This window comes from Myotis davidii, unplaced genomic scaffold (genome assembly GCF_000327345.1).
Source record: "Myotis davidii unplaced genomic scaffold, ASM32734v1 scaffold964, whole genome shotgun sequence".
Lineage (NCBI taxonomy): Eukaryota > Metazoa > Chordata > Mammalia > Chiroptera > Vespertilionidae > Myotis > Myotis davidii.
Genome location: NW_006298351.1, coordinates 2,382,156 through 2,405,773, shown reverse-complemented (window position 1 = coordinate 2,405,773; position 23,618 = coordinate 2,382,156). Strand labels below are relative to the sequence as shown.

Sequence of the window (23,618 nt, the reverse complement as noted above, 5' to 3'; positions counted from 1 at the left end):
GAGCCAGGGTTGGCACCAACATTTCTTTGCTGAGAATGCAGTGGGACTTGTGGTACCCTCAAGAAAACGGGGTGAGTGAGGTGGCTGGCCTGATGGGACAGTGCCCTGTGGGAGGATCCTCTGTAGTATCTTGAGGCAGATTTCCAACATACATCAAATTGTTTATGTCTGTGGGCATTTCAGTTTTTCACGGGGGAGGGGAGAGATTGAATAGAACAAGCTGGAATGACGAGGGTGGGGCAGGTGGGAGAACATATTCCTCCCCTCACCGAGTCTGGTAACAGAGCAGCCTCTCAGCCTCTCAGCTCCCCCGGCTTCTCTCTGGGAGAGGTCTGCGTGCTGCAGGGCGCTCTGAGGATGTCGGTGGCCCGTCACCATTAGCACGTGCTCTCTGCCCCGAGCGCATTAGATCATTACTGAGCGCTCTCGGCGCTTGACAAATGTGACAGCTGCCGCTCAGGCAATTTCCTAGTGAACAGCTGAGCCGGGTGGAGTGGGTAGATAGCTGGCTTCACCGAGCAGGGAAAGCTAATACTAATCATTAGGTCTTTGAACCTTGCCATGTTACCAATTAATGGGAGAATAAAGTGAAACGAGTAATTAGATGGGTTCCAGCCCACTGGTTGTGCTGCCTGCCCGAGTGCTCCCCGTCTCCGCACTGTGTGAAGGAGTACATATTCAATTACGGGGAAGAGGGGCAGGGTGGGATTATACAGCTTCCAACGCTGATGGCCGCCGTCCACGGAAAACATAAAGTGAGCACTTACTGTGGGCCGGAGTCTGTGCTAGGAATGTGCCTTTTAAACACGTTTCCTCAGCACTGCCCTTGAGGTGTGGATGGTGTCTCAGCTGCATGTCAGACACCCAGAGGTCAAAGTGCAGGGAGGCGTCGTGACCGCCAGCACCGCCTGACTGTGAGTGGCAGAACTGGCATTCAAACCCATGTCTGCCGACCCCAGAGTCCGAGCCCTAACGCTCTCCCTACTGTCCACTCTGCACGGGACACCATGCTGCTGCTCACAGGCACGCGTCTCCTTTAATCCCCACCGCACCCTGCCAGGTGGGGAGTGAGCATGCATTCTGAATTCCCCCGCGAGGGACCTGAGGCCAGAGAGGTGGCTTGCTTGCTGGGTCCACTTGGGGAGCTGCAGACAAAGCCTAGTTTCTGCCTGACATAGATGTCCTCTCCATTCCCTGAGGCTTCTGAGCCTTGTCTACACTGGGGTAAGCGCCCTGGGGCCCTGATGGCTCAGCCTTCAGCATCTCAGCACCCCTGTAGCCCATAAGGCCCTTGTGACAGCAGCAACCGGGGAGTTAGGAGCTCCGGTCCTTCTGACCCTTGGCCCAGGATTCTCAAGAGCCATTTCCTCTCTTGCAGCAGGTGACCTCCAGGACTAGCACTGTCTGGTGTAAATTGATATGGGATTGAGTTTAATTCATCACCAGCTTTGTTATTGGGTGACGCGTCTTAAGATGTGGAACATGGTTTTAGTAATTGTGTAACTGAGAAAATGAACCAATTTGTATCTGTATTTTCCCCAAATGATCACTTCTGGTTACTCTCATTAGCCCTCAAACTACTGAGTAAAAGAGCTCCTGGAGGCCAAGTGCCTGGAAGAGCTGAGCGCCTTTCTCTCTCCCCCTGAGCCCAGTTACCGCTATTGCATGCTTTACCCCATGACGCATAGGTCACAGCCACACGGTCCCCCTGGGAGTTTCAGCTGGTCCAGCCAGGTGCATCACTGCTCAGTTCTCTTTTGCCTCAAATTGACTGTGTGGTCAGAATAGGTTTCCCTGGGCCTCAGTTTTCTTAGACGATGGAATTAGACTGGGCCATCTTTAAGGACCTCTTCTAGTGCTCAAATCCCATGGTTTTCCGTTTATTGACCTCTCATTGCCTCTCATTTGGGGAACAGAGTGTTCCCTGTAAGTGAGCTCTTTTCAAATGGCAGGCACTTATTCCACTTATCACCAAAATTTAACAGTTTAGTCACTCGAAATTGAAAATCTTTACAAAAGCTTACATATATTTAGCAGTTGATATTAACTTTTTTGGGGTCATCATTTTGCATATCAAACCCTAAGACCTTATTGCCCAAAAGAACTGTGATTCCCCCTCCCCCCACATACACCTTGTTCCACAAATGCTCCAGGGAGCCCAGTGGCCTGTGCACTCTGCTTCCCCCTGTCGGGCTCTGACGAATTGCTGGTCTTCCCAGCACTCAGCCAGCACAGGGCGAGCACTGATTCCTGCTTCAGGAACAAATGAACGCGCGCATATCCCTGTGCAGGGCTCTGCTTTGTGGCACTGTTGTCTGATGGTGATATTTTGTTCACCCTTCCCCCACATTTCTCAGACACACTCCCACGCCAGGAGAGAAGCCACGAATGCCCCTGGCTTTCCTAAAATAAGATGCATGAGTTTTCTGGAGACACTCTGTAGTCCTGGGCCTTTGGGCTCACTTCATGTTGGAGGCTATGTTTTGATAGCTGAGATTGTCGGAAAGTGCCTGTTCTACTGAAATCACAGGGGTTGTCTCTAGTAGGCGAAAGATATTTTTTTTTGTCCAGATAAGAAGAAATAAGTCATTTCATACTAGTGTGGCAAGTGTATGTTGTGTATGTACATAAAATTGAACAAAAGTTTTTAAGATATTCTACCATGACTATAAAGAAACAGCATCAAATTTACCATGGAGGGGCTGATGGAGGGGTGGTTCTGGAACAGAATTCTGGATCTTTCTAAATCACAGACACCATGTGTCCGACACCCCTCTTCCCTGGTTCTCAATCATCTACTCTGACATGCACTTTAAGATTGTGGTCCCTGGAGAACCCCCATGGAAATCTCCTGGCTCCATATTCAATAATATCAAAGTCTCTGGGCCTGAGGCGAGAAACACACATTTTAACAAGCTCCTTGGGTAATTTCGTAAGCACACCAATGTGTAAGGGTTATTGGCCTCTGTGGTAAGATCCAAGCCCAATACCATGGGTCATACAAGGTCCTCCATGACCAGGTCTTGCCACCTTGCCAAACTAATCTTCCACCATCGGGGAAGAGTACAGTGATCCCGACTGTAAGACCAAATAAAGGATAACTCACAGCCCAGCACTCACTACTCGTCCTTCTGCACAGAGTGCTCATTCGACCCTTTCTTTGCCTGGCTGATTCCCAGTCTCCCACCAACGTCCTGCTCAGGACGCAACCCCCAGAAGTCTGCCCTGACTTCTCCTAGCTTCATGAGCGTCAAGAGATGCCCCCTTTCCGTGCTCTTGTAGGACTTACTATTTTATTTCAAATTATTAGCCATCTTCTTTCACCCTAGACTGCGAACTTCCTGGGAGCAAGGAAGGGGCCTCATATGTCTCTAGATTCCTTTACCTGGCAATGCCTGGCACTTTGTAGAGATTCCATCCATGGTGCTTTGTTTTTTGTGGGTTTGTGTGGTTTTTGTTGTTATTTTTTTGAGATTTACTGATCTAAAAAGCTGGATCAGAGTTCAAGGACAGGCAGTTTATAGAGGATAATGGTGCTGACATTTGTTGGACAAAAATAGTTACCCGGAAGGTCAGTTCCAAGGGAAAGTGTAAAACCTAGAGACAGTGATGATAATAGAATCTCTCTCTGTGCACAGGTGCATGTGCTCTGTGTCAGACACTGTCCTAAGAGCTTTGTAAACAATTTCAATTAATTTTTACAACAGTGCTGAGGTTGGGGGCGGGCATTATTCTCTCCATTTGCTGGGTGAGGAGACTGTTTTAGAGACATGCAGTGATGTGCTGGAATACAGCTAAATTCGTGGGATCCAAAGCCAAGTGTGTCTGATGCCTAAGCCACTGCTTCAACCTTGAAGAGAAAGAATGACTGAAGGGAGACACAGCGGTGACATGGAAGAGAAGTGATGGACTTAGCTGACAGGAGATTGGACCCGAACCCCCCACTCTGCCACTGCCAGCTCTGAGACAGGCCACCAGCTGCACCTTCTCCCCAGCCTCAGATTCCTGGCCCACGCCAGTGCGGTAAGAGCGCCACCTCTGAGGGCTGGCGGGGCCTCCTGTGTGTGCCATTCTCAGCCCAGCGCCTGGCACCAGGCCCACACATGGTAGGTGCTGGCCGGTGTTCCACAGTGGGGTTGTCCTGAGAATAAAAGGAATGAACGAATATGAGTAAGTCCTTAGTAAACTGTATGGCACTGAATAAGAGAGGAGTTATTTTTAGATTCTAAACAAAGCGTGGTGAGCAGAAGCCCAGAGGCTGGGTGGAGAGAGCACGTGGGTGGCAAGGAGAGTTTGGAAGCGCCTGGCGCTCCAGGCCCCAAAGCCTTGTGCCAGGAATGGGACGTGGGCAGGGCCTGGCCTGCCCAGCACATCCTGGCGATGAGCCCAGACCTGGCCCCTCTGTGAAGCAGAGGCTCTGCACATCTAAAAGCTCGTGGCTACTTCCTGGCAGGCACCAGTGAAGGGGACTTCAAAGTGTGTGATCCCCTTATAGCTCTAAAGATTGAAAAGCCCCTCAAAAGGCGGAATAGCTTCAGAGCCTTCGTGTGGGTAAACGCGTGTCTTTGAGGAACACAAAACCTGGGAGAGATTGATGTGCCAGAGCTCTCATGGCACAAGAAAAGTGGGAAGGAAAGATGAAGGCTTTGTCTTCGGATGAGCGCCCTGTGCCTTTGATCCTGAGATCAGAGACCCTGGATGGCCGCTCCCCTCTCACCCAGTGGGTGATGTTCTTCAACAAAGGGTGTTGGAGGAGGAGAAGGGGAACTGCCATCCATTCATTCATCCCACAGACCTGTCTTGAGCTGACGCTTTGCCAGGCTCTGGACTAGGCTCTGTGCACAGAAAAATTGCAAAGGCCACCAAGGAGCATGTGGTCTGCCCAGGAGGCAGCGTGGGAGCCAGGAGAGTCCTGGTATCGGAAGCTATGGGAGCCTAGGGAGGAAGCAGCTCGCTCAGCTTAAGAGTATCTTGGGGGCTTCCCATGAATTGGAAGAATGAGTAGCTGTTTGTGAGAGGAGGAGGGAGGGCATCTTGTGCAGAGGGAAGGGCATGAGCAGAGGCCCAGTCATGAACAGGCCTGGCGTGTCCAAAACAAGAGGAGGAGGGTCATCAGAGGAGGGGTGGGCTGCACGCCAGAGGCTGGCAAGGTGCTGGGGGCCAGGCAGTGGGGGGCCAGGCAGTGGGAGGCCTCACCCACCCAGCCTGGGACCCTGGGCACCTGGGCCTCTGAGCCACCAACAAGCACCGGGCTGACATGGAGTCACTTTCTGTGGGTTTTAGCTTCAGCCTTAGGAACAAAACTGTACATCCTCTGCCTGTCAGGGTCTTCGGTCCCTTGTCCCCCTTGAGAAATGTCCTGGTAGAAGATTGGGACTGAGCATCTGCGTGTTAGACATCCTCAAAGCGTCTTTCAGGAGAGAAATGGAGCGCCGAGTGCCTGGCTCGCTCTCCTCAGTGTCCGCTGAGTCTGTTCTCCTTGCCATGAGGAGAGAAATCCCTTGTAATAAGATGATATCGTTGGATTAGAACAGGTTGAAAAGAAACAAAATCAATATTTTGCCGTTTGTTTCATGATCTAGAGCCCCAAACCTGCTTACAGACACGTTGGTTAGCTTCCAGCCCTCGTGACAAATGACTGTCTCCGGGAGAGATAAATGTCTCTCAGGAGCCGGGGGAAATCTCCGGAACGCATTGGAGATGATAAAAGTGGCTGGGCTTGACGATTTTGCTCGGGTTAAAAAAAAATGCTTGTTATCCCCACAGGTATTTCTGCAGGAAATTGCCTGGGTCTGTTTTTTCTCTCTTCTTCCTGGAAGAGCCCAATTTCACGCTGACCCCTGCCTTTTCATCAGGGCTCTCTGCCAAGCTCTTCTCCCCACCTGCCATCTTCTGTTTCATCCTTAAACTTCTCGTCTTCATCCACAGAACCCTCGCCTGCCCTTCCTCGGTGCCCGCTCTGCCACGTCTTTTCCATTTTTCTCTGAAAGGCTTCTTCTTAGCATCTTCTAACTGTGAATTTACGTTGTGGTTAAAACTAACAAGGCAGCCAACCGCACGATGCAGTGTGGAGAACTCAGGGACCTGGGAAAACCAGAGCCCCTCCTGCTGCCCCGCGTTGTAAAGCAGCAGCCCTGTTAGGGAGCTGCGAGGGGATGAAATGTTCATTCATTTGTGAGTCCGATTCAACAGTGCCGCTATGCACTGAGCACCTACTATGTGCCAGACCTTGTGTTGAGTGCTGGGAGCATGAGGGAGCTGGTGGCTCACCCCAGGTGGTGATGTCTGGGAAGACTGCGGAAAGCCCATGACCACACTCGTCTGAAAGCAAACACCAAGGAGGGAGGCATTCTTTCATATGAGGATGAAAACCAGAGTGTCCCTTCTCTCAGAGCTAAAGGGAGGCAGGGTGACACTGGAGCCAAACAGCTCAGGGGTGGAGCCTGAGTAGCTCCTGTTAGCCCTGTGAGCAGGGAAAGCCACTTGCTCTCAGTGGACCCGTTTCTGTGCCTGATCTTGGGAGCATCAAACGTGAATACTCTCTTAAAGCACCTGGAGCAGTGCCGGGCCTACAGGGTGTCTCCATAAGTGTTGGTGTCACCTGGTTCCAAAAGGGTGCTCTTTGCAGTATTTGAACAAATTAGTAAACAAACAACCAAAAGGAAAAAACCCCAATGGTAATGCTAAAAACAACATTTTAAAAACAATGAAATAAAACCCACAAACAAACCCAACCTCCAACCTCAACTTCTCCCAACAAAGTGAGTGCTTCTCTAGACCTGTCTGTCTGCAGGTGTGCCTTTCATACTCTGTTATAATTGCAAGCGATTTGACTTCTGTGGGTTTTCAAGGGACTGGATGGCTCAACCCAGTGGGGTGGGTTTCAGAAACGTCCTCTGGAAGGAGGGGGTGAAGGTGAAGAAGAGCAGTAGCAGCAGCGGATGTTGAGGGAGTGCCGACTGTTTGCAGGTAGCGTGCCCAGCTTCTTAGAGATGTTCCCTCCTAATCCTGGAAACACGGAGGAAAAGGGTTTAGTCTGTGACTGTCATGCTTCCCTGGTTCCTCTGCAGGCTGAAGTCGCTCTCCAGGGCAGACCAACAGCCCCTTGTATGTTTCTTCTCCTAAGATTTAGGATTACTTCCCTATATCTGCCATTCGAGGCTGCCTGCTTTGCTTTCTTGCTCTCTCCCCAACAATCCCGTGCTCCCTCTTTGTCTAACCATCCCCAACGGGAGTGCCTCCTAACTGCAGTCAGTAGGCTGAAATCCTCAAGGTGCTGAAAAAGCACGCAAAAATAAATCAGCCAGTGCCAGAATTTCTCCTAAACGGGCTCAGCCCCGGGGAAGGATTACTGAGGTTTAATTTACACAACAGCTGTGCTTCTAAAAGGGTGTGTAAATCAGACCAGGGGTAATTGAAGGCACTAGGAAAAAAAAATTGATACTTAGAGGAATCCTATGGTGAGCTCTTTTGTAAAACAAATCTCACTGATCTTTTGAGGTCCAACTCTTAAGTCACCTCTTCTGGAAAGTTCTCTCTGATCACCTCCCTTGCCCTGACTGGATTAAGCCCTTCATATAAGTGCCCTTAGGACATTGGTTGGTGCCTCTGCCTAGCAGCCTGATCCAACCTGTCTTGTGATATTAATAGATCTTGGCACCAAAGAAGGTGTGAAGTGAATGTTTGCTGAGTGAAGAAGGAAGGAACCAGTGAATTAGACTCTTCTCCCTGAAGAATAGAAGTATTTCTGATTTAACTCTTCTGCACACCGCCAGCAAGTTTTCCACCAGGATTTCCCTCTTCAAGCAGATATTTGAATGAGTAACTGACAGAAAACAAATTAGTGTCTCTTAATTCATCCCTTATGCAAACCCTACTGTTAACAACAAAGTGATAACTAATTTTAAGATTAAAAATTTGTTGGCAGTAGTCAAGGCAATTAAAAGACACAAGGATGTCCTCCACGTTGTTCACATTAATTGAACATCCTTTTTCTCCTTCCCTTCCCCAGGCAAAGGGGTCTTTGGCCCTTGGTAGTGGGTAGGGTGCTCCTCCCCTTAGAGAATACCTCCTCTCTTGTGATGGGACTGCTACCTTTATATCACTGAGATGGAAATGACCATGGCCATATTTGGTGGCATGAACTCGGGCCTACAATCTTAGTGACGGGTCTTTGTGTTTAGAGCAGACACCGGACAGTTTTGAGAGGGAAATCTTAGCCTTGGCCGTAGATCCTCCCTTAGCCCACTCCTGTAATGATGGGATATAAGTCTTGTTAGGCACATCAACTTTAAAAAGGGATTTGATTGACTACCAAAGAAAATAGCTTGGCTCCAAATTTGGAAGACAGTCTATCTACTTCCCAGTGATTTGCTGCCTACTGACACCCAGGAGTTTACCGAAGGACATGGGATCCATGGGATCGCCAACGTTGGGTCAAGCCAGACCATCAGAGAGCATTGCTCTGGGGACCATTGTTCCGCTGCCTTTCCTGACTCTGCTCGGTGCTGGCCTGGCAGTGGGAGACGTTACAAGAAGCGCTGGTTTTAAATTTACATTTTGTGTGTAAAGAACTAAAAATGGTGTGTGGCACAGAATTAAACCATATTGAAGTGTTAGCTGTTAGTGTTAGGATGCTAGGGAGGACGTCATGCCTACCTCACTCGCTGGCTCACCCCGGGGGACATTTCTCTCTGGCATCAGTTCCAGGAAAAACTGGGCTTCTCCTTGAGCAACTGGCATGTATTCTGTATCGGAGCAGCTTGTTGTCAAAGTGAATCTTTCAGATGTTGTTTCCCTCTTTCCTTTGGTTATCAGGAAGCTTGGAGCCAAATTTGTGACCCATTGCCCCTACCGTTCACAGTGCCAACCATTGGAACATGTGTTTCTTTGTGTTTAGTTCACCTTTATCCTTGTGTTCTTATCCTACCCATGCTCTTTCTTTAACCCTATTTACATGTGGATCCATTTTAAAGCATCTGTCTATCTACCCACCTACCATCTATTTATCTATCTATCTATCTACCTATCTATCTATCTATTATCTATCTATCTCTGCAAGCCATTGTATATCCTTTTTTTCAAAAGGTCATGCATGTGCTTTTGATTTTATGTTTTATGCATGTGTTTTTTATTATTTTATTTTTTTCATGCATGTGTTTTTTAAAAATCAAAATTTAAAGTATTTCAAAAGCCAAAACCACCTAAATGTTTATCTCTAATGAATGGATTACAAAAATGTGATATATTCATATATTACTCAGCCTTAAAAGGAAGGAAATCTTGACCTATGCTACAACATGGATGAACATTATGCTAAATGAAATGTCAACCACAAAAGGACAAATACTGTATGATTCTACTCATGTGAGCTACTTAGAGTAGTCAAACCTGTAGAAACAGAACATATAGTGGTGGTTGCCAGGGCTGGGGGAGGGAGAAGGGGAGTTAGTGTTTAACAGGTATGGAGTTCCAGATTTACAAGTGGAAAAGAGTTCTGGGATGGATGGTGGCGATGGCTGCAGAGCAGTGTGAATGCATTTCATGCCACTGAACTGTACACGGGAAAATGGTTAAGATAGTACATGTTATGTTATATGTATTTTAACACAGTAAAAAACACACATTATTTTAAAGTATTTCAAAGGGATGAAACTCTTAAAGTTACATTGCCATCTTTAAAGTCGCCTAAGATTGATTTTATTGAAAAGCACAAAAATTGATACTTTAAATTTATAATCAAATTAGTCCCTATTTTCTCCATCATGTAGTCTAACTTCTAATCTTTATAAAATATCCCTGTTAAAAGGACATTTATTTTTTTAATGACAAATACCTTTCACAGACAAAAGCACATGATTTATGCTGCATTGTATACTGCTCAGTGCATAGCATACTGCCCAGGGAATTATAAAGTGAACATACGGGGGTAATGAAATCCAGGACAAAAAAAATGGGACATCACCAGATGAAAGCCCTCCCCTCCCGACCTCTCCCCCGACCACTGCCTCCTCCGCACAGGTAACCACCATCCTGATTCCTAACACCATCTGTTCTCTTTGCCTGTTTTTGAACTTTACATATAAACGCAGTTTTACATAGGTTCTTGTTGTATCTGGCTTCTCACACTCAACATTATGTTGGTGATAGTCATTTGCATTGTTGCATATAGTGGGGAGTCATTCATTTTCATTGTTGCATGGAATTATATTTTGAAAATGTACCCCAATGTATTTTTTCTACATTCTATAATTATTGATCATTTGGCTATTATTTCATGTCCTTTTGGGGAGCAAGATCAGTAAGAGAAGAAATTAAATGTGTGAATGAAAGAACTTTTAAAATTGTCACAGATAATGCCTCTTCACTCCCAGTGGCTCGGCCATAGAGCCTCTAGGGCAGGGGTGGGCAAACTTTTTGACTCCAGGGCCACAATGGGTTCTTAAACTGGACCGGAGGGCCGGAACAAAAGCATGGATGGAGTGTTTGTGTGAACTAATATAAATTCAAAGTAAACATCATTACATAAAAGGGTACGGTCTTTTTTTTTTTTAGTTTTATTCATTTCAACCGGGCCGGATCCGGCCCGCGGGCCGTAGTTTGCCCACAGCTGCTCTAGGGCCAAGTTCCTCCCCCATTGGAACTTCTTAGAGAGCCCCTGTATTGCCCTGAATGCCATCTGTCCTAGACTCAGCTCGGTGGCACCATTTATTCATTCATTCAGCAAATACATATTAAACCTCTACTATGTGCATGCATTGTTTTGGGCTCGGGGGATACATCCAGCATGAGAACAGATGGCAGTTGCTATCCTCAGGGAGCACAAGTTCCAATGGCATGGAGTTCCCCCGCCAACACTCTAATATTTCCCATCACTCTGGGACCTCCGGTCAGTGCTCTTACCTGCATCAGCCCTTCCCTGTTAGGCCTCACTGAGTTTGGCCCTGCACATTCAGCCTTCAATCAAGGATGTGAGGAGTGCCCCCACCCCAAACCCAAACTGCTGCTCCCAGTTTCCCTACCCCACACATCCAGACACCTCAGTCCAGACACCTCAGCTCCCAGGGCTGATCTTGGCCTCAGCAGCTCTGAGAATCGGCTGCTCCCCACCCCTCTGGCCCATGGCCTACAGGCGCCTGGGTAGATGGAGCTCACTCCTGCTTCCCTTTGTTCAAGGATCACAGGTCTGCACTGCCTACCGTCCAATGATAAAAACACTTTCCTCAAGCACTGTCTTAGCTTTATGGTTGTTTAAGGCAGGAGTGTAAGTTTGCTATCGCTCTGTCGCGGTCCAAGGAAGTGTATGCTTGTCGTTTTAATGGCCCCATATTATTCCATTATATGGGCAGAAGATTCTAGTGGATTTTTTTTAAGTGCAATTTATTTCCTATAGGGCAATGAGAAATTTAAGATTTAGAGATTATACCCCTTGTCCCTAACTCATGCTCACTTCACCAGATGCTGGGGTTGCCTTTTCCCCTTCTTTTTTTATTGTGGTAAAATATACATAACCTGAAATTGGCCATTTTAGCAACTTTAAAGTGTACTGTTCAGTATCATTAAGTATATTCACAATGTTGTGCAGCCATCAATTCCAGTGGGTTTTAAAGGTAAGTGTATTTATTGAAGTTAAAGTGACTTCTGGCACTAAACAGAAAGCATATGTGTGAATAAAATATATGATTTTATCCTGTCACTGGAAAGAATATGTTTTAATTTGTTGGAATATTTTGGCTACCGGTAACTGAGAACCCAACTTAATTTGGCATCTCAGTTCGAGGAGCGAATTGCCTCCCTGAAAAGATGTCGAAAGCTGGCGTAGCTCTGGGGCCGGTTCGTGTGGGGGCCCCATAACATCCGCGAGCACCCAGGTGCTTCCCCTCCTTTGTCTTCCAGCGCTTTGTCCTCAGGCTTGTTCCCCCCTAGTCACGGGTGGCCGCATAGTTTCAGGCATCATATTCCAAATTAGCAGCATCTCCAGACAGGAAAGGGGACCACCTCTCCCCGCACTTCTCTAAAGAGTCAAGAAACCATTCTCAAAAGCCCCCTGTAGATATCTGGTTACATCACAGCCAGAGTTGGGTCACAGCCCCAAACCAACATCAGTATTGTCCATCGTGGGAGTGGGCCCCCCACGATTGATTTAGACCAATCAGAGCTCACCCCGGGCTGCATCTTGGGCTGGGGTCAGCCTCCCCTGAGGCACGTGGCCTGAGAAGGAGCATGGATTCCTAAACAGCCTGTGAGTTCCGCCAGGAAAAGGGAAGGGAGGAAATGGATGTCGGACGGGCCATCAGTCATGTCTGCAAAGCTTCCCAACCCTAAGATCAACTGGCCTGGGTTCTGAGTAAGACACATTTACCTGGTGAGAAACTAGGTATGCCTAAATAAAATCACAAGAATCTTAACTAGAGATCAAGTTTCCTAAGAATTCTTCTAACCGTCTGACTGTCATCAGCTACAAATCAAAGTCTAATGTGGTTAGCCATCCTCCGGCTCACACAAGCTCATGATTCCTTCAGCTGGGGTGCCATTTCCTCTGTTCTTACTTCCAGCCACCTTTTCAAGCCCCACTGAGTAAGAACTTCCTCTGACACCCTTCCCTGAACCCCAGAATGAAAATGAATTTTTCCTTTTTCTGTCTTTTCTTTCATTCCGCTTTGCATAACCACTGTATATCCAGGCTTATCCCCCACCCCTTTTTTTTCTTTGTATAGAAATTATAGAAGTAATACTATGTCTTCCTTGTAAATAATTAAGACACTGTGTCAAATATATAAATTGGAAGGCCGATCGTCCCATTTAGCCTTTCCCTCAATCCTAGGCCCACTTTCCAGAGATAACCACTATAATGATTGGCTTTATCTGGTGTTTTAACCTCCAAGGAGATGTCAGTTTGTTTTTCTATTGTAAATGTTAGAAAAATGGAATTACACTGTGCACTCTACTACTCGCATGTCATTCTATGACTTGCTCTTTTTACTTATCAGGATAGTAAGGGCATCTTTCGTATCAGTAGAGCCAGCTATAGACATTATTGTTTCTATGGCCTGAGTGTTGTTCTATTTGGGGGCCTTACCATACTTCTTATAATCCCAGATGATAGGCACTTGTTATTTCCACTTTTGCACATTTCAAACCGTACTATCAGGAATACCCCCACCCCCACCACAATGTGTGTGTGTGTGTGTGTTTCTTTGTCTACATATGCCAATATTTATGTAGGATAGACTCCAGAAGTAAAATTGCAGGGTCCAAAAATAGGTGATTTAGAATTTTGATAGCTCCTGCCAAATTTTATGAGTGTGTTTTGGGGCCAGCTGCTGCTGGTATAAGATAAGTAATTTCTAGACTTTCTGACTTAATAAACCAATAAATGTAAAAACAAATTGTGGAGATAACATAAAGAAAGTAGCCAACATTTTATTTTTCTCTGTAAGGATAATCGGGGGGAAAGTACCTATCATTAGCCTGAACCATGTGAAACTGACATTTTAAAAATGTCAAACTAGTCTAGGTATGTCTGAATAAAGTAATAAGAATCTTTTAACAAATATATGTTTTTATTGGCTTTGAGAGAGAGGAAGAGGGAGAGAGAAACATCAGTTGGCTCTTGGGCATCCAGCAGAGCACTGGCATGTGGATGGAGATGGGGACTCAAGAACTGATGGGGAACAACTCACCCCTAGCCCCACGGCCCAGCTTCCTCTCCCTGGACCGGTCCAAGACTAACACAAAAGATCAGGAGGCAGGACTTGTAAGGGCTGACAGAATGAAATGCTTGGGACTTGGGTGCTATTTCAACATTAGCACCGTGCACACAGCCTTCGGGTGTCAGTTTAGTAGCATCTCAGTTTTATTACATCCATCACAAGCAGCTTAAGGCTTCCAAAAACAGCGTCCAAGACAGGTGTTGAGCCTGTCTGTGGATTAGAAATATCCTTTCCATTAAGCATAAATTAACTTAATCACCGGGTGCGAAAGATAAGCAACATAAACAGCATCCCCCGAAGCTTTCATTAAAATTAATATTCTATTTAAAATTTAGCTTGTATTTTCTAGGACCCGAACCCCTTCACAGAGGTAATAGCTGCTGTAAATTTTACTCTGAACTGAGTGGCAGAGATGAACGGGCCGAGGACAGTGATGTACTACGCAATTTAACTTTGCCTCCTGGACTTCTTTTTGCCAACGGATGGATCTGTACGTCTTAAAGAAATAATTAGTCTCATCTTTGACCATTTTCAGAGGCCGTCAGGCTGATTCAAAAAAATGAAACTCTGAGTCAAGATAACTAAAAGCAGGAGCTTCAAGGCTCACTGTTGAGATCTGTGTTGTGGAAAGTGCTCTTAGGGTAAGACAAGCAGAAAGAGGTGTTGATAATGAGTTGCCAGAGGCCCTCTAAATGGACTGCTTTGGTTTGGCCTGTTTGTCTGTGGTGGAGCGGGTGACTGGAGAACAGAGACAGTGGTCAGGGCTCCCTGCATTCCTTATCAAAGGTCACAGGAGAGATGACCTTGAGGGAATCCAGCAGGGTCAGCATGGTGCTCAGGCAAACCTGGCTTCGGATCCTGGTTCCTTTTCCTGACTCTGGTCTTGGGCAAGTCTCATAACTTTTCCAAGCCTCGCCTTCCTAATCTGTAACGAGGAAAATCATGTCTGCCTCATAGAATCATTGTGAGGGCTGGGGATCATCTTAGTGCCTGGAGCTCATCCCATCTTGGTGCTTACTGAATGCTTACTATTACTTATTCATCTAAGAAATAGTTGTTGAACATCTGGTATATGCCAGATTCTAGCCTAAGTGCTGAAGCTGCAGAACGTCATAAGAGCCAGCGTCCACTCCCGAGATGCTGAGAACTACTCAGCATGTTCTAAATAGAGGAAGTGGTTTGGTGCCTGAGTTCTGGGGGGAGATTTCCCTGCCACCCGGGAGTCTTGTGGTGATTGCTTTTACTAGCCCTTACCCTTCATCTCTCCTCTCACTGCTCTCCCGCACCCGCACCCCTTAGGCTCCTCCTCCATTACCTTAGTTCCAGACCTGGGCCCATTCTGCCTACGCTCCTGTTTGTTTAAGCATGTGGTTTCCTTTGCATGGAATCCAGGCATTTCTCTCTTCCTACCTGCCCCCTTGAAGGCTCTATCCAAGTCTTTCACCCTCTCGGCCCCAGCATCACTACCCTGTGGAAGCCTAGGAAACCTGCCCTGAAGTCTCGGGTGAGCAGAGCTCCCATATCCCTGTGTCCACCTCTCAGTTGACACACCACACTGAGTGATCTCTGTGTGGGTGATGCCTCTGCCAAAAGCGCAGTCCTCCATGGCGGGGAGGGCCCTGTTTCACTTTGTATCTCTAGTACCTGGCAGTGTCTGCCACGTGTTAGGTACTCAATTAGGATTGGAAGAATGAATGAACAAGCAAACAAATGAATGAATTAGTTGATTACCTATCATGGGCTGAATTGTGTCATCCCCAAAATCTGTATGTTGAAACCCTAACCCCCAGTACCAAAGCATGACCTCATTTGGAAGTAGGGTCTTTATTAAGGTAACAAGTTAAAGCGAAGTTGTTAGGATGGCCCTAATCCAGTATGACTGTCATCCTTATAAGGAGAGGAAATTTGGACTAGGGAGAAGACGGCCCGCTACAAGCCAAGGAGAGAGGCCTGAACACCAGCTCCTAGAGGACAAACCCCATCTGCATGCGTGTTCCTTGGACTAGATGCTCAACCAGCTGGAGAAATCTCTGACCGTGTGGACAAACAAGTGAAGAGATAAGGGGAGAAAACAACCATTGAAATGAAAGATGACTTTATTAGTCTCCAATATTTTATGGATTCCCAGTGCAGCACTGGCAAAATGGGAGATGGATTTCTGCATAGTTCATGAAACACCATGTGGCAGGACTTTCTCAGGCAAGTGCTAATTATTCTGCTTGTAATTATAATAGGGAGCTAGGCCACTGGACATGTGAAAGCCTGAATGAGTGCCGTTATGATGACAGTGTTGACACTGCTCTTGGCTGAAGAACTGCCCCCTACTCCACACACTTGAGAAGAGAGAAATAAGGGGTCTGATAAAACTTCAGAACTGGGAGGGGCCATGGAGTCACCTATTCCAGCCTGCTCATTTTACAGGTGGGAGAACTGAGGCTGTTCAAGGGGAATGAATTGAGTCACCCAATGCCTGGGCTCCTGTTCATTCTTCTACCCACCAGAAGATTTCTTCTTCCATAAGCCATCCACAGGCCCTGTGTTTGGGCACTAGATATTCACATCCAACCTGTAGATAGCCCTCTTCCTCATCCCAACCCCACCCCCACCTTTCTTCTTTAGGAGGTAGGTATCATTATCCCTCTTTTATAGATGAGAATATTGATCAATGTCATTGGATTAATAACCAGCAGAACAGGGACTTTATCCCTGGCTGTCTTGCTCCCAAACTTCCCATCATTCCATGCTTTTTCTTAATGAATCTTTATCCCTAGGCCTCAGACATTTTTTTCCCCAGATATGTATATTTTAAAATACTATCCATATGATTGAAAGTAATACATTTTTCATGGCAAACCAGCATATATGTGAGAGTCCCTGGAGAATTGAGTGGTAAGAAGAAAGCGCAGTGGTTCTCAACCTGTGGGTCGCGAACAATGAAAATACATCCTGCATATCAGATATTTACATTACGATTCATAACAGTAGCAAAATTACAGTTATAAAGTAGCAACGAAAATAATTTTATGGTTGGGGTCGCCACAACATGAGGAACTGTATTAAAGGGTCGCGGCATTAGGAAGGTTGAGAACCACTGATTTAGCAGCTTTCGAAGGTCTTACCTTTCTTTGGGAAGTGACTACCAAATAGAAATGAATAAGCAGGTGACCTAGACACGGCAGGTGCTGGATCATGGTGACTGCTCCAAAGATTCTTGAATGATCTGTAGATAATCAACTAAAGGCGGTAGTCTCCAATTAACGGGAGACCAGACTGTCTCCTCTGTTTGACATGCATACTTTCCCTCATCCATGGATAACCTTTTAGTATGATCACTGAAACCTCTGTGTGGTCATCATTTCTTCATGAGTCTGGGATGGCAGAAAGGATTTCTCACAGGCACCCCCCCGCTTCTCTGCGGTTTCACTTTCAGTGATTTCAGTTACCCTCAATCAGCTGTGGTCTGAAAATATTAAATGGAAAGTTCCAGAAATAGACAATTAATAGGTTTTTGAATTGTGTGCCATTCTGAGTAGCATGATGGTAACCATGCTGTTCTGCTCTGTCCCGCTGTGACAGGAATCACCCTTTGTCCAGCGGATCCACGCTGTACATGCTCCCTGCCTGTTAACTCACTCAGTAGATGTCTCCATTATCAGATCAGTTATCAGAGAGACACAACACATCACGTATATTGTTATTGTTCTTTTTATTATTAGTTGTTGTTAATCTCCTACTGTGTCTAATTTCTAATATTTGTCACAGGTGTGTGTAGAGGAAAGACGTAGTATCTATAGCAGTGGTTCTCAACCTTCTGGCCCTTTAAATACAGTTCCTCATGTTGTGACCCAACCATAAAATTATTTTTGTTGCTACTTCATAACTGTAATGTTTCTACTGTTATGAATCGTAATGTAAATATCTGATATGCAGGATGGTCTTAGGCGACCCCTGTGAAAGGGTCGTTCAATTGCCAAAGGGGTCGCGACCCACAGGTTGAGAACCGCTGATCTATAGGGTTTGGTACTACCTGAGGGACTTGGAACATATTTCCCACAGAGAAGGGGGGACCGCTGTATTCCTCTCTGGGTTCCATCACTTAGCACAGTACTACTACCTGGGAGGTCCTCCATAAATATCTGGGAAAGAATGAATGAATTTTTCTTTCGTTTTGGAACCACAGGCTTTTTAGTAGAAATAGTCTCGTCTTTTGACCATTTGCTGTATGGACAACCTCAGGGCTGGCATTGCACCTCCTTCTGTTTTCCCTTTGGGCCCATCCATTACATCAGATTCCTAGCAGCACACAACCCACGTGCTTACCGGCAAATTGAAAATCAATCCTCCTACCATTTAGGTGTGCCTGTTATTTGTTGATCTTCGTGCTCAGACTTGGGAATCACGCTAGGTGTGCCTGCTAGGAGCTCCCAGCCTAGTGGGCAACGTGAATAAATAACTCAAATAACCCAAAACAAGTATTAACTGAGGCCCCAGAGACGAGCTGTGGGAGGAAGGGTGATTAATTCTGCCTGAGGGAATCAGGGGAGGGTTCATGGAGAAGACAGATATAGTTTTTAAATTTATTATATAAATGCATTCTGAGCAGCTGACATCCCAAGTTCACATTCTACACAAGAAACTCAAAAATAGAGTTCACTGTTTCCAATGCTGGCTGTTTAGGGTACTAACTCAGACTTGGATTCATAGTTTTGAGAGCTGGATATAAATAATAATTAGAGATACAAATCTCAATGACTGTTTCCTATGATTAGGAAAGTGACTGTGGGTCACTTGAAAAATATTGCTTAATCTCAGTTCTTCTATTTTCACACATTCCTATGTGAAATATTTTTAAACCCATATTTGTGTTGAAATTAATAGAAAAACGTGTCACCCTATTTTATTGTGATGTAAGTAGTTAACTTCAGGGCAAACAAAAGATTATAGATTTCAAAGCTTTGAATTGGTGACTATGAATTTATTTCTTGATAACTTATAAGGTCACAGACTAAAGCCAGATTATATACCAAGGGTCTTAAAAATGTTAATATCTCTGTTATCTCAGAAATTTCACTTCTGGAACTTTATACAAAAGATATAATAAAAATTTTTGAGGAAGACTTGTGTGAAAATGTTCACCCAAATAGTGAAAAGTCAGGAACAATCTAAATATCCACTAGTTTGAGAGATAGTTGTTCAGTCATTAAATACGTTTATAAATAATTGTGGTGATTGGCAAAAGGCATATAATAAAATGTTAAATGTAGAAGCTGGCTCCAAAATTGTATATATAGTATGATTTCAACTATGTGAAAAAAATTATATTCATAGAAGAGGACTGGAAGGGAATTTGCCCAAATATTAAAAGTGATAATTTCTGAATAGTGAGATTATGTATGAGAGTTTTATTCTTTTTTAAAAAAATATGTTTTTAATTATTTCAGAGAGAGGAAGGGAGAGGAGAGGACTAGAAACATCAATGATGAAAGAGAATCATTGATCGGCTGCCTCCTGCATACCCCCTACTGGGGATGGAACCCGCAACCCAGACATGTGCCCTGACCAGGAATTGAACTGAGCCACACCGACGAGTGAGAGTTTTCTTCTCTTACCTACATAGTTCTTTATTTGTTGTGTCTTCTACAAAGAGACATGATATTACAATATGAAAACCAGTGATATTAGAGAGAACCCCCACAACTTGGACTTGGGTAGAAATATACAGCATTGGCCAGCTGTGTATTTGAGGTCCTAGCCAATGTGAGACCGGGAGATGGGAACTTTTCAAAGTGGAAGAGCATGACCAACCAAACTTGGATCGTTTGGGTCCATAGCTGAGGACACGTGACGTCAGGAGGAGCATGGAAGACCAGGCACTGGTAACCAAGCACTGGTGGCCTCGTGGTTTCATGAGCTCGCTTCATTCTCCCAAACTTCCCACCATTCCACACTTTTTCTTAGGGAATCGTTATCCCTAGGCCTTAACATGCAGGAGTACAGAGAATTGGACCTGCTTCCTTGGTGGACGAAGCAGGCAAGGAGCCTGGTCAAATGTGCAGGGACCTTGGTCAGGGCCTCCTCCTAATGGGCACCTCCTGGAGGGAGTGCCAACCAGGCACCGAGGCAGAAGCCCCGTTGGATAGAGTTGACCACCTCCACGAGAATGGGGTTGGTAGCCACTATGTCAGATTTGCCCCAGGCTGGAGGATTCCCAGCTTAAGCTAAAAGAACACCCTGGGCTCAGCCAATTGCAGTTCCGCCTGCTGGGCCAGGCCTGGCTCAAGGTTTGGGCAGGGCTGAGCCACTGCCCAAGGTCCCAGGACTGACTATGTGGGACTCCAGCTGCGAGGGCTGGCTGGTGAGCTCCAGGTGAGCGTATATTAAAGGCTCAGTATCTATAATAATAAAAGCATAATATGCTAATTAGACTGGATGTCCTTCTGGACAATCTTCCAGACGAAGCTGGGCTGTGAGGGAAGCCCGGGTCCTGGGTGCCTGCTGGCAGCTGGAGAGAAGCCAGGGTCCCGAGTGCCAGAGGGAAGTCAGTGCCAGCAGCCGGGAAAGGAAGGCCTACTCTTGCATGAATTTCATGCATCCGGCATTTAGTTATATAATAAAAGGCTAATATGCAAATAGACCCAAAGGGGAAACAACCAAACAGCTGGTCACTACAACGTGTGCTGACCACCAGGGGGCGTGCGCGGAACATGGTGGGCATTGGCCACAGCAGAATGGTGGAGCAGGTGAGCGGAAACGCCAGACCAAGGTGGGGCACTGGTTGTCGTCATCGCGCGAGCCTCTGGTGGTTACTGAAAATTCTTTGCTCCTGCGTGCTGCAGTCCCGCCTGGCACTCTCACCTGCTGCCGGCACTGGAGACGCTGCTCACACCTGCTGCTGGTGCCCAGTGCTGGCCCCGATTGCTCAGCGCCATCACCAGGTGGCCGGCCCTGATCGCCCCTCAGGGCTTCTCCACCTCCCCCTGCTCCTGAGGAGTGATCGGGCAGCAGCCGCCACGCATACACATGGCACCAGCCCCGCTCACATCCACTGCTGGCGCCAGCTCCAATTGCTCTGCGTCTGGTGGCGGGAGCAGTGCTGCCAGGAGACAGGACCAGGGGCTGTGGCTGGAGGGGCCGGGCAGGGGCATGGAGGATGGGCCAAGACTCACCCCTGTGCCCACCACAGCCTCACGGCCTACATTTCTTTTCAAGGTGCATGAATTCATGCACTGGGCCCCTAGTCATACATAAAAACCAAGCAGTTGTCACTGTCCCTTTGATGACCGTTATTCAAGATGGAGATATTTTTAGTTGTTAGATTTTCTCCAATGCTGTTTCCAGAGAGCTTTGTCATGAATGTGGGAATTCAAGCAGTTTAGGTTTCCTTTTCAGACTTGGAGTGGGAAGTGAAGTCGGCCTGTTTATTTAACCCAGGCTGTATTTAGTATCCCTAAGCCGTGCTGGGGAAGCCTGCGGATCCCTAGCTGTAAATGACAGGCTAGATATTGTTCCATTCAAGCACAGAAGAGCACACACCTCAGTATCTTCTTTAAATATTTTACATTTGCCTACCCCCTAACCCTTTTAACCACATCACTGCATCTGTGCTCCTCGACAGGTCTGTGAAGTGTGGACATGGCCAGCCCAGAGAGCTTGGTGACTGCTCTATGCCAGCCACTGTTTATACCTACACGTGTGTGTGTGTGTGTGTGTGTGTGTGTGTGTATGTATGTATGTATGTAAAATGAGTGTTCTAAAACATTTTACCAAAATAATATATAACCTCGTATTTTATATATTATATGTATTTATATCAGTGGTTCTCAACCTTAAGCTGGCCCTTTAAATACAGTTCCTCATATTGTGACCCAACCATAAAATTATTTTCGTTGCTACTTCATAACTGTAATGTTGCTACTGTTATGAATCACAATGTAAATATCTGATATGTAGGATGTTAGTAGGCGACCCCTGTGAAAGGGTTGTTCGACCGCCAAAGGGGTTGTGACCCACAGGTTGAGAACCGCTGATTTATATAATATATTACTTAGTCTTTACAACAACCTTGCAAGGGAGCTATCTCCATTGTAAGGATGAGAAAAAGGATCAGAAGAGTTCAGTGGCTTGCCCAACGTCACACAGCATCTAAGTGGCAGAGTTGGGACATGAACCCCACCTTGATGTCTCCCAATGGCACAGGAGGGGCTTCCTCAGCACTAGGATCTGTGCTGTACTCCTTGCAGGTCCTCTAGGCTCCTCCCTGAAGTCCAGGCACCTGCAGTTTTCCTTCCACATACCTTTCTGTGCAACCACGAACATGTCTGTTCCCACCAATAGAAGTGTGAGTCACTCCTGTTGGGAATAATTAGAAAAAGATGACCTAGGAGTTGGGGAGGGAAGAGGGAGAGAGAAAAGCAGCACAGAGCAGGTTGGCCACTAAAGCTGGGAGTGAGCCAAGGGAGCTAAGAGATGTGGCTGGGCTTTGGGTCAAGAGGAGAGGAGTTACCTGGGTGAAGTGGGCCCATGGGGCAGTTCCTTGGCCTGGAGTTAGGAAGTGGGGCTGAAGCCCCCTGGAGCTAGTAAGAGGTGGGTATCTGAGCACTGCCCTGAGGTGGGAGCACCAAGCATTTCACACTCACAGCCATCATGTGGCTCTGGTAGGATCCAGAAGATGGGGTTCAACAGCTGGTTGTTCAGTTAGAGTAACTGAGTGTGTAGAAGTGGAACACACACATTCACTCACACCCACAGAAGCACACACAGACACAGACACACAGGAACCAGGCTCGTCCTGAGCCTTTTCTGTAGCAAAGCAGGACTTGTCCCAGTCGTCTCGTTCAAACTGAGGGAGAAGCTCCTGAATATGTCTGGGGAGTAAAGCATGGCAATTTACTGTTCCTCAATGGGAGCTGTGTAAGGTAACAATAAGATACGGTATTCCGTCCTCTGTCTTTACTGTTTTATTTCCATGCGCATAGGGCTGTCATCCATTTGCTTCTGCCCTATGCACGCCCCCCCCCCCAATTTTTCTTCCCAACCATGAATTCTTTCATCTGAAAGGAATCTGATCTGTGTCTGTACCTTTGGAGCTCTCTGCTCTCAGATGGCTCCTGCATCAGCTGTAAACTCCTTGCCAAGTGTCAGCCCTGTGCCCAGTTTATCTGCTTGGTGCCCACTTAAAGACGTTTGGTACCTACAGCTTTGTCGGGCCATTTGAGAAAGCATGGGACCCAGGCCATCACCATGCCCCGCCCCCTCGGGTGTGTAGTGTCCCCTTTCATAGCCTGGCTGGCGGGGCTGGAGGAGGCCCCCAGGCCAGCTGTCCTGCAGCCGCCCTGTGGAAGTTACTTGTATTTGTCTTGTGAGAAACAGCTTGTAAAAAATAGTTCCTCTGCTTTCTGATTTCAGCTTCCCATGTATCTATCTGGACAAAATATACAGATCTGTCCAGTTTTTGACAGAATGCCTTCAGCAAAGCTTCACCTGTCGAAGCTTTCCATAGTCAGGTGCTGCACAGCCGGGTCATGTAGCTGGGACACTCTGCATCTCTCACACCTGTACGTGTGCTGGGGTCCAGCCCCAGCGGGTCCAGGGGTCCCCAAAGGTGTGGACGGAGTTGGCGAAGAAGGAATGACACGGAGACAGCGTTCAGTTGATCAGCAGCCTAGGCAGGATCTCTAGCCAAGTTCTAGTCAGGATCTCCAGCGAAGTTCTGGTTAGGATCTCCAGCCAGGTTCTGTGGCCATGTTCTCTCGCTAGGTTCTCCAGCCAGGTTCGGGTTAGGTTCTCCAGCCAGGTTCGGTAGCCAGGTTCTGTAGCCGGGTTCTTCAGCCAGGTTCTGTCTAGGTTCTCCAACCAAGTTCTGTAGCCAGGTTCTGTCCAGGATCTTTTGCCATGTTCTCTCCAGTG

The 23,618-nt window shown here is 46.7% G+C and overlaps 1 protein-coding gene across 3 annotated transcripts in view; it reads left to right on the top strand.

Moving 5' to 3' along the window:
- TTLL11 (tubulin tyrosine ligase like11) overlaps window positions 1-23,618 on the top strand; it is a 148,802-nt gene that overhangs the window by 76,512 nt on the left and 48,672 nt on the right. The gene's annotated exons all lie outside the window — the stretch shown is intronic.